Source organism: Microcaecilia unicolor, chromosome 7, assembly GCF_901765095.1.
Source record: "Microcaecilia unicolor chromosome 7, aMicUni1.1, whole genome shotgun sequence".
Lineage (NCBI taxonomy): Eukaryota > Metazoa > Chordata > Amphibia > Gymnophiona > Siphonopidae > Microcaecilia > Microcaecilia unicolor.
In genome coordinates, this window is record NC_044037.1 from 215634101 (window position 1) to 215646444 (window position 12344).

Sequence of the window (12344 nt, forward strand, 5' to 3'; positions counted from 1 at the left end):
AAGATGTCAACTATTTGCAACTTAATCTAGGCTGAACTGCTATCTTTAAGTAAAGCAGCATAAATCTAGAAACAGTATAGAAATAATAAATAATAGCAGTAGCACTATTCTGTTGTGATCTGCATAGGATATATGTGGAAAACAAAAAGTGATAAATAAATATTTCTTTTTTATATATAAAATGAGATTGCAATCCAAGCAGCCCACCAACAAACACTCTGCCTATCCTTGATGTTGCATGATGTACATACCCCCTATAGTATTTTTCTTTCAGAAAGACAATCAGTATTATTCCACCACACATACTGATAGTTTGATAGATGTTCTTGAATAAAATAAAACATAGAAAAGAAAATAAGATGATACCTTTTTTATTGGACTAACTTAATACATTTCCTGATTAACTTTCGAAGGTAGCCCTTCTTTCAAAAGCTAATCAAAAAATGTATTAAGTTAGTCCAATAAAAAAGGTATCATCTTATTTTCTTTTCTATGTTTTATTTTATTCCATTTCTACTGACTGGCTTTAGAAGTGGACTAACATGGCTACTACCACATCTCTCTACTCATAGATGTTCTTAAAAGCCCACTGGCAAGACTGAAAAATACTATACACCAGGAAGAGTCCTTGTTTTAGGTATTTGAATGCAAGCTCTGGTGTTTATCTTAAAATATTAAAATAACATAACTAATATTTTTGGAATTTACATAATATAAATCTATGAAATAAATATAATAAAAGAAATTCATACCCTTATTGTTTGCGTTACTTTCTATTTGCAGCAAACTCAGGGCCCCTTTTACAAAGCGGCGGTAAGCCCAACGTGGGATTACCGCTCCCTAAAAAGGAAGTACCGCCGGCCTGCCATAGCAGCCAGGCAGTAGTCCCCATCCCCAGCGCACCATTATTATAAACCTGGGGCTAGAAAAACATTTTTATTTTTGTAGTGCCAGTGTGTACCCGGCCGTAATCCGGCAGTAGGCCCACTTTTGCCGCAGCTTGTTAAAAAGGGTCCTAAGAGTATGCTACTATCTTCTGGGAAGCTTTATATCTGGGGTTTTTGCAAATCATTTGGTCATTTTCTTCTTTGCAGATATGATTTACCACCAAAATGAAATGCCAGCTACTACTGAGAGATGAAGTTGAGTCTTTGCTCCCTGGCTCAGTACAGATGCAGAGCATTCATACTAAACTACTAATATATATGAAAGACTGAGGAAGTGACTAACTCAAGAACTAAAACTAAAACTAAAGTTTAACTTACTTAAGGCTGGATTTATCCTGAGTACTTACAACTAACTTTGTAAATCTGGACAAATAATAGTGGGAACAATAAATACCTATCACACCTCTAAAAGAACTGAAAAGAAAAAAAAAATCAGTTTTCAAAAAAAGAACTCCTTCACTAATATATGGTCCACCTTTCAAAAGATTTTTTGCCACAGGCACACTGGTATAAACCCTTATCAAAACAGGTTCACTGATAAAACACATTGCTGATTCATTCCAGCTACATTATACTCATGCAACAGTCAAGTATTTAACATCAATCAATAATACAAATTTATATCATGTTGTAAAATAAATGTACGTGTTCTGTAGCTGATATAACCTTCTGATATTATATTCATTTGCAAAGAAATTTGCCAGGACAGTTAAGCAGTTATTCAAGTAACTTTCCCATGGCAAAAACTATCCTACCTGCAGGGGCTAAAAGCATATGTGTGTGTGGTTGTGTTCATAGGTTCACAGTCCCAGATTCTATATATCATACCTAGATTTGCATGTTAAAATTTGGGCGCACTGCCAAGATGTGTGAGCGAATTAATTAGTTAACAAGCCAAAGTCAATAATTGAGTGCTAACACCCAATTATTGATGTTAATTGGCACCCATTCAAATTTGCATGTGCATCGGGCTGCGCGCTATTCCATAAGGCATTGCGTCTAACTCTAATAGCATGTAACTCAATAGGCGGCATGGCCATGGGAGGGGCTAGGGCATGTCAGGGGTGTTTTGAAAAGTTACACGCATTCTTACAGAAAGTATACTGTCTTGGTGCACCTAACTTGGGCAACAGCATTTACATTAGGTTTCAGCAGGCGTACGTCTGGCGCCAAAGTTAGGGGTGGGAATCAGCACTAAGCATAATTCTATAAAGGTTGTGTGTGCTTTATAGAATTTTGCATAGTGCCAATTTTTCCAAGAGCTGATTTTTGAGCATCATTTACAGAATTCCCCCCTGAGGGATTTCATTTTGAAAGTCCCTCATATACTTTATTGCACGTATTCTGCACCCTGTATCTGCAGTCCCTGCCAGCCCAAATACCCCAAAGAGTTTCTCTTTGAGGAATTAACTTGCAGGTCTGTGCATATGTTGCATGTGAGTTTTAAAAACTGGCCCCTATGTGGTTAATAGCTGAATGTAAACCGTATTTCTGCATTAATTAGTATATTCAGGAGCAGTCTAATTAACAGTTAATGAAATAACAGTATATTTTCACATTTCTGCAAACTGATTTAAATATCAATAACAGTGAACTAGTCAGGACCAAAACGTCTGTCTGTATATGAATTCTATAGACAAGGACTCAATTCTTCTGCAAAACAGAAGATAATTTTGCATACAGTAAGTAATATAGGTGGCTAAATGGAGCATAAGGTTCATCCATGTAAAACTAAGCAAATATTTTATAAAAAGGGGCAGTGATAGTTAAGTATTTTATAAAATATGAATGGCACTGTGGAAAATACACAGATACAGTGCAATGCATGTGAGGTTTTAAAAATAGATACAGGCAAAAACATAGATAAGGCATCACAGTGGGAACATACAAATATGCTGGTAATTCTGAAAGACAGAATACACATATACAAAAAAGACCTGTCAACAGTACGCCTCTTTTAAAGTTCTGTGTGTTGCCACATGTGTAACTGTCTCTGGGAAAGCATGACTAAAGCTGCGGATCCAAAACGTTGAGAATAGCTGATTTTTATGTCATAGGTTCAAAAGCAGTCACATGTTTGAACTTCTGTAACCTTTTTATTTTTCATATAAAAGGAAGGGTTTGGACTGTTGTATTACAAATTGTTTGCTCTAATAGAATTCATGAAAACCTCATTTTTATGTTTCTGGTGACTTTAGTGATGTGTCTAAGTAGCACTTTTTCTAAAAATCCCTGTTTGCACTTAATACTGTTTACGGGTTTTTATACATGTAAACCGTATAGAAGCTTTCTAAAATTAACTCCATAGTGTCAAAGATTCTGTCATTCAATCTGAAACTTTTTAAGACTATTTCATAGTTTTGGGAAATTTTTGTTTTGTTTTTGAAGACTAGAATTTAACAGTTTTTGCTTAATCTGATCAAATTATTATTTTCTCATGTTACAAGTGATACAGGCCAACCAGGGGGAAGGTGAGCTGTATTATCTCATATTTCAATTTGATGAATTTTCTTGAATCTTCCCAAGACACTATTTCTGAGCGAGCTACCCTACTGGTGATTTTCACTTGTGAGAAAGATAAGATTACTGGGTTAAAATCTTATTTTTAAAAAAAAAATTTTTAATTTAATTTTTGACATTTTACAAGAAAATAATCAGACTAACGACTGAAATGGAAAAGACTATTTCCATTGCCACTGATCATAACAAGTTCACAAACAATTAAGGAAACAACTTTAACAATGTATATCTGAGACCACAATCAGGGAGCAAAAAAATGGGTAAGAAAACAGAAGAACAATAAAGAATTAAATCTTCTCTAAAAATTAGGAAAAATATAAGGTAAAGGAAGATTTTGCTGGGCCACTCTACTAGCGAGATTACATACAGAGCTAAACCTATGGGAGAGGAAATAGCAATCGGAGTTGGAACCACTCTAGCATCTAACAAGTTTTGTAAGTGCAATAGTTCAACAAAAACATAAGCAATACCTTGATATTTAGCAATACATTTACAGGGAAAATGAAGGAAATAAGTTGCATCCAGAGCTAACACTTGCCGATGCATTGCCAAAAAGGCTTTATGCCTGCCCTGTGAAGCTCTTGTTAAATCAGGAAAAACCAACACACCTGAACCACAAAACTTAGGGCCCTGTCTATTAAGCCGTGCTGGTATTTCTAGTTCGCACTAACACTAGACACACATATCTACTATAATAAAAAGCAACCTCAACGTTCTGAGGACACTGACGTCACTGAAGTCAGTCAGTCTCCCAGAACGGTTCGTGGATTCATGGTGGTGAAGCCACCTCACAGACCCGTGCCCCGCCCTCACGTCAAACGTCATGACGTCGAGGGCAGGAAAAAAAAAATCAACTAAACAAATGGTTGACCCCCCCCCCTACAGCTGCAGTTGAACACAAGGACCTCCAGCACCCCCCCCGCAACAACCCCCTTCTGAGACACCCACCTTCGCGTTGCTTTGCCGGCAGGGGACCCGAAACCCCGCCAGCACAAGCCCTGTCTGCTCACTACGGCGTCATCTTCGGCGTTCCTAGCCTGTGGAGGCAGGGCTTCTGTGCGTCTGACGTCCTGCACGTGCATGACGTCAGATGCACAGAACTCCGCCCTGCACAGCTACCAACGCCGACGATGACGCCGTAGTCAGCACACATGACTTGTGGTGGCGGGATTCCGGGTCCCCTGCCGCCAAACCAACGCAAAGGTGGGTGTGATGGGCACGGTGGGTTGGATGGCTGCGGCCGGATGCATCGCCGTGGGTGGGATGGTGCCGGGAGGGGGGGCATCGCACCTCACAGGCAACTGCTCAATGAGAAAAACCTTGCTAGCGCCCGTTTCATTTGTGTCAGAAACGGGCCTTTTTTACTAGTAGGAATATATAGGTGTCTCTAACGTTCAGCGCATGCTAAAAACACTAGCACACCTTAGTAAATATGGCCCTTAGTATCTTCATGACAAAAATACAATAGAAGAATCCAATTATTATTAGGTTCCAAGGTGAAAGTTTGTTGCCTTAGCAGATATTCTGGATTGAGAGTTTTCAAAAACCAAAACCCCCCCCCATCAAATCTAAATTAGCTGTTTTAGTCCTTCTTTTCCACCAGTTCCCAAGGTAACATAGAAAGCCCTTAGAAGAGGGGGCATAGATTCTTTAGATATCTGCAGAACCTCTCCAAAATACTTCTTAATCATGTCAATGAATGATATTAAAGGAGATCTGGGGAAATTCAAAAATCTTAAATTTAACCTCCTAGTAAAGCTTTCCATCACTTCCATTTTTTGATGTACCCAGTTCTTATCTTTAATTAATTCTTGCTGACAATCTTGAATGTTCCCAAAATCTTTATCTATACTTTTAACTTTCCCAATATGTTTTTCCAACAGTTCTCAATGATATCCCAATTGGTTCTGAAGAGAAAGTAAACCTTCCCCAATTTTACCTAAGCGCTGAATCACTGAGTGTTCCATATTGCTACATGTAAATTGTAAGCCACTTTGAATGGAAATTTGTTTTCGCATAATAGTGGGATACAAGAATGTATAAATAAATAAAATATTCTTGATAGCTCTACATACCTCAGCCAAAGTCCCGTACTGATTCATTCTTCCTCTATCAATGGCCAGTGTTCCCACCAAACCCTCAACTGAGAGCAAAATACCTGAAACCACAACTGGTTATGGTGGTCAAATCTTGTGGCAGCGGCATATTCTCTGCAGAAATGGTCCCGCCAATACTAGGAAACACTTCAGTGCCCTCCACTTCAAAGGTATCTGGTAATCCTTCAGGTATGACCAGGAAACCTCATTTTAGAGAAGTCTCACGTTGTTCGGGACTCAGTAAAGTTTCCAGTACCGCCAGGACAGTTCCTACAAATGTTATCCTAGAGTCACCAAACAGACACGCCAGCAGCAGATGTAGCAAAGTTCCAGACTGATGACTGGACCAAGACCAGGGTGAAGCTAGGTAGGTGGTCACCTTCACTTGCCCCTTTCTTTTCTTGCCCATCTTTGTCAGTTGGAACTAGCTGGAACTCGGAGCTCAGTCAGCATCTGATCTTCCTGATGCCATCTCAGTGGTGGTAAATTCTAGATATTCCTGATGTGGTGTATGCCACTTAAAAGTGTACCAAAGTATTTCTTCAGTTGAAACAATGTGTTTTGGCAGTGACAGCGATGATCTTTTTGAAGTTCCCCTGAAAATGTTTGGTTTAAGTTTCCTTAATCAATCTATATATTATTAGATCCAATTCAGTTACAGCAATTACTTTTGAAAAAAAAAGTTGAGTAACTCTTAGTTGTTATTTGTGGAGATGAATGGTCAATGATTATTAAGCACTATGATACAGGATTTATTTCTGATTTTCTTCCATTATATTTCCTTTGTTGTTGTTCTTTTTTTCCTCCTATTGCTATGTTGAAAATGTATGTAATAAATGATGTGAAAAGTTTAAAAAAAGTTTTTTTTTTACTTATATATAACCTTTTAATGTTTTTTTTTTTAAATTTTTATGAGATTCTGTGTTCCCATTCTCTCCCCCAACACCACGATATGATTATGGGTCATTCCTCCTATCCTACCAGTGTGATCTCTAAACATTTCTGAAGACTGCAATATGATTTCCTGGACTGTTCTTTTCTCTCCCCCACACCCAAGCATTGCATCAGATCCCCTCTTCTGATCGCGCCTCCATCATAATTCCAGGTTCCTTCTATCCCTTCCCTCCAACCTCTCCAGCACAAAGGCTGACCCCCTTCTGCCAGTGTAATACCCAGTTCTTCCCCCAATATTTCCTCCAGTATTTGACATCATGTGCTCTAGCTTACATCTCCTGCAGCCTTCTCAATGAAATAGATTCCGGCATCTGATTCCAGGTTGGTTCCTATTAGAATTCTCTCAAGCCTTGCCAGCACCACAAGCACAATGTGTTCATAGCACAAAACAGAAGTCAGACTCTAAGCACATGATATCAGTGGAACTGCTTCAGGGCTGGGAAAGAAGGAAGTTTACAGTGTTGTAGTGGCAGTGTACAGTGTTTGGGGGGGGAGGGGATGGAGAAGTCATGAGGGCAGTAGTAGTATGTGTACTGCAGGAAGGTGGAAGAGTTGTATTAATATTGTCTTCGGGTGGGGGAGAGGTTGGGAGAGAATCATGGTGGTAGAAGAGAACAGTAAGAATTCAGCAGCATAAGAACCAGGGCAGAGGAATACTGTCACTACTAAAGATTTTCAGGAGCTATATATGCTGTCACTGGGTAATAGCAGCACCCACATATCTTTCAGTCTATATGAGATGCCACCATGTGCTCCTCAACATTTGTGTGCTATGTCAGCCAGACATGGAGACTCTGCAAGGCAGAAGATTTCTGCAGCTTGTGATAAACACAGGCCTGCCCTACCCTGAGGAGGCCACCAGAGGGCGCTCTCCTACCAGAAATGGGGAAAATGCCAAGTGGGACATCAGGGTAATGTCCTGAAGGGGCCAGCAGAGGGAGCTCCAGCTAAGGTCTGAACATGGGGTCCAGGGAGTATCTGTAGTACAGGTTCCCTGTTAAGAGAAGGGCGCCCAGAAGGCTCTGGACTCTTCCGGAACTGGGAGGAGGGGCCCAGAAGGGATGTGGTGGGCTATTAGAAGCCCTATATAAACGGTACCTCCTGAGGAGCAGAGGAGAAGGAAAGAGAGGGGAACCTGGTGCCTGGGCAGCCTGCTGGAGGAGGAGTACCTGGAAGAGGGGAGAGCGAGAAGGAGACCTTAAGAGTGAAGGTACTTACCAGGCCTTGTGGTGGATGGACTTGTGAACCAGGCCATGTTGTTGATGGACTTGTGACTTATGTAAAATGAACTAACAGCCGTGGGGTGGAGGATAGGACTGTAAGGTCAATGAGAGTGAAGAAGTCCTATCCAGGGGTTGTGGCTGTTTTACACTGAGACCCCTGTCTCTCAAAGTAAAGGGGCTCAGTCAGTGTATTTGCAAGTGAATGATACTTGGAAAGAAGTAGTTCCCCACAAGACTGAATCCAAGTCCTAATAAATTGAATTTGCATATGTTGACTGCCTAATTTGCATATTTGGGAAGCTTGGAGAATCCGAGTGAGAGTCCCAGGAAAAGTGCCGTGGGTCACTGGCCGTGAACCAGAGGAGTGACCGAGGCACACTGGACCTAACAGGGAAGGATATCCAGCAGGAGGAAGGCATGTCAGAGTAGTCACCCTGAGTAAGGAAGAAGCCCAGGATATAGAGGTGGGTGCTTACCAGTGACTGGTAGAAGATCAGCTGGAGTCCTGCTCAGCAGCACAGGACCAGTGAGGCCGGGTGGACAGCAGGAAGTGCACGTGTCTTTACAAACAGCTCCAAAGCCAAGCACTAGAGAGCCTCAAGAGGGTTTGGCACAAGAATACCCTGAGGGGGTTATAAAGGAACCCACTTTGTTTTGAACTGTTTGCTTCTGTGCTGTTTTTGATGGAGTTACCAGGGATTTACCACTGATTGTTTGGAACTGCTTTGGTTGGAACTGCCTGTGGCTGAGCTGTTTGCCTGGCCGATTACAATACGTAGCTTGGCTTGGGAGCCAGGGGAACTCCGAGGAGACTGGCAAGTGAGGCTCCGGCCAGCAGAGGGCTGCATTTCTGAATCACCCAGTGGCCGGGAGCTTTACAAGCTACATCATACAGTGTTTCAGACAGGGCGAAATCACAACTCTTCAGCAAACAAAAGACAATTCTGTACAATTTCTCTCTTCATAAAAAGACTACAAAATAACCAAAACATTGTCATCAAACATGCAGACAACGGAGACTCTGTAGTGATTATGGACACACAACACACAAAAATATATAAAAGAAGAGAACAGACAGCTCTCAGTCAATAAATACCATAGGAAATTGACTGAGGGACCTGCACAGTTGAAAAATCTTGTCAAGACACTTCCAAAGCAAGTACAGCCATACCTAAAGAAACTCATACCAAACCATCCTTCTATGGGCACATTCTAAGTAAGACCTGAATCCATAAACCTGGAAACATCAGCAGATCAATTATATCTGGTTTTTAACATATTAACAGAGGAAATATCTGGACATAGATGGGATCAGGGACATAGCTACTATTGAGCAAGCCTGGCAAAATGCCCAGGGCCACCCAGTGGTAGGGGCCACCTGCTGCTTTCCGCTCTTCATTCTGCTTGTCACCTCTCTGTTCCTCTCCTGACATTTCCCTCCCTCTCGCCTCCCTAGGCAGGCATCAGCCTGTGGCCTCCCCTATAGAAATGATGGCTGATCGGCAGAGACAGTGATGTAAACACAACTGCCTGCACACGGCCCTGCCACCACTTTTCCTCTGCTGCTTCTACCCACAGGAAGTGATGTCACAGGAGGGGGGGCAGCAGAGGAAAGGCCCTAGCAGGGCTGGGTGCAGACAGACGTATTTACATTGCTGCCTTTGCTAGTTTGCTGCTGAGACTCTGGAGGATCGGGGGATGTGGGGTGGGAGGGGACAGCAGAGAGATCCTGGATCTGAGAGGGGGGAAGTAGGAGAGAGATGGGGAGGGGACAGAGACACCAAACTCGCATTGTGGGGGGGGGGGGGAGCAGCAGAAAGAGAGGGTGGAGTGGAGAGAGAGAGAGGAGAAGATGAAGTAGTCAGTAGAGAAGGAATGCTGCTGGTATATTTTTGCTGAGTGCTATTACTATTTATTTTCTTAAGGGAATGGTCATTTTTATTTATCCCTAAGACTGGCATACTGTGGACTCCTGAGGAACACACTTATCATTGAAACACAGTCCTTGTCAAATCTCTGTTATGGTTATGCACTCTCCTTGTATGGTTTTATGTAAATTTATTTATTAAAGTTTTTAAGAGAGTTTTCAGTCACACCTAGTTTTTTGGTCATCTCCACTGTCTGGTTGCTGCGAATATTTTGACACCCACCAGACAAGACTTAAAAGAGATCTGGGTTTCCCATTACATTATACAGCTTTGTCACACATCCACCTTTCCCTGTTTCTCACCCCAACCAACCTACCCACTCTTCTTCAAGACTAATGACTATTATCGAATGCTGCTCATCCATGCTGGCACAAATGGTACTGCTGGGTACCCCTCTGAACACATCAAAAGTGTCTTTATGGCTCTGGGAGAGAGGGTTAAGCAGCCAGGTGTATAGGTGGTGCTTTCATCGATCCTCCTTGTTGAGGGTAAAGGCCACGACAGAGAAGCTCACATCCTGGAGATGAATATATGGCTGCACAGATGGTATCCTCAAGAGCATTTTGGCTTCCTGGACCATGGGATGCTTTTCCAAGGGCTGCTAAGCAGAGATGGTGTCCATCTATCAAAAAAGGTAAGAAATATCTTCAGCAGCAGACTGCCTAACCTACTGAAGAGGGCTTTAAACTAGAATCATCGGGCCAGAGTGATCAAAACCCACAGGTAAGTAAAAACCCTCAGGAAAGTGAAGCATTAAATACCTCCACACAAATGGGAAAGAGGGGCAACGCCTGGAAAGCAGTATATACTAATGCCCAAAGTATGGGAAATAAGGTTTTAGATCTTGAGGCTCTGATGGAAGAGGCTGATTTGAATTTAGTGGCGTTCACAGAGAACCATGATTGGGATATACCTATAATCAGGCTATGATGTGTTCAGGAAAGATAGGGTATGAAGAAAGGGACGGCAAGTGACATTATACGTTAAAGATAATATTAAATTTACAAAACTGCAGGATCTAAAGGGGAAGGAAGAGGCATTATGGATTAATCTGGAAAGAAGGAATGGCAAATGCATTTACATGGGTGGGATTATACAAGCCTCCTTCACAGACAGAATAAATGGACAGAGATTTAATTGAAGACATTCAAAATATAGCTGCAAAAGGTGAAATACTACTTATAGGTGATTTTAATGTGCCAGATGCTGATTAGGGTATCCCTATTGTGGGGGTATTTTAGAAGCAATCCTGGATTCTCTACAGGGGAAACTATTCCAGCAGTTGGTAATGGAACCTGCACAGGATGGGGTCATATTGGACTTAGAGCTTACTAATGTGGGAAGTGTTTCTGATGCTTCAGTAGGTGATCATCTGGCATCCAGTGATCACCAAATGGTGTGGTTTAATATTAAGATAGTTGCAGACAGGGTTCATTCAAAAGTGAAGTGTTTTTAGGCTTTTATATCACCCCTCCCCAAATTGTAATGGGCCCATACAAATCTGGGATGAAGAAATAAAGCCAACGCCACGTATGAGAAAGTCAAGTTCTTTTTATTACCTACCAAAATAGAAACAAATACAAAGTATAATTTCTCATGGGAGAACAGGCAGTACTATTACACAAACGTGTTAGCTGCTTCTGCCCTTCTCCAAAGTAAAGCTTGGACACTGTCACTTATATACATTCATCTTTGGCAACAGTTCAAATGCAGTTTATAGTATAAAAAACTGATTAGCACTTCTCAGAAAGCCTAGTCAGCCTCCCACAGGAATGATCTTGTTCCTGTTTCCAGACACCTGTTTCCCCTATATCACTAAATCATATTGTCCTGTTTCTGCACCCTTGTCCTTCTCCTTTTGTCTGCACGTAAGGGTGTCTGCACATATCATGAGCTCTTGAGTCACACAGAAGTCACTGAGGCCTGGGCCTATTGATAACTCAGGCCTGAACCAAGGTTCATGGTTATGCCAATAGTTCTAGACTTCAAAAAAAGCCAACTTTGTTCAGATGGGGGATTACATCAAAGAATTGCTGTCTGGGTGTGAACATCTGGAAGAAGTTGAAAAGCAGTAGGCAAAACTGAAAAGAGCTATTGTAAGAGAAACAAACCTTTTTATACGGAAAGTAAATACATGTAAGAGGAAAAGGAGGCTGTTTTGGTTCTCAAAAGTAGGAGCTGAATAGGTAAGGAAAAAAATGTTAGTCTTTATAAACTACAAGAGATCGTAGATAGAGGAAGACAGGTAACAGTATCTGGAAAAGCTAAGAGAAACTGGTAGTCAGGAAAGCAAAGATGCAAATGGAAGAAAAAATTAGCCAATATGGTAAAATAGGGGGAGACAAGACATCTTTTAGAAATGTATTAATTAATTAGGATTTATTTACCGCCTTTTTTAGATAAGTTAGGGAGAGGGGGATATGACATTTAAATACCTCAGTGCATCAATGTACAGGAGGTGAGTCTTTTTAAATGAAGAAAAACTCTGGAATGAGAGGGCATAGGAAGAAGTTAAGAGGAAATATGCTTAGGAGGAATCTAAGAAAATGCTCCTTCACGGAAAGGATGGTGGATGCATGGAGTGCCCTACTGGTGGAGGATGTGGACACAAAGACTGTGTTGGAATTTAAGAAAGCATGGGGGACACATGTGGGATCCCTTAGGAAAAGGAGGAGT

At 41.4% G+C, this 12344-nt stretch overlaps 1 protein-coding gene across 1 annotated transcript in view; it reads right to left on the minus strand.

Annotated features, from left to right (window-relative positions):
* Positions 1–12344, minus strand: part of UBE2E3 (ubiquitin conjugating enzyme E2 E3) — a 277113-nt gene that overhangs the window by 15691 nt on the left and 249078 nt on the right. The gene's annotated exons all lie outside the window — the stretch shown is intronic.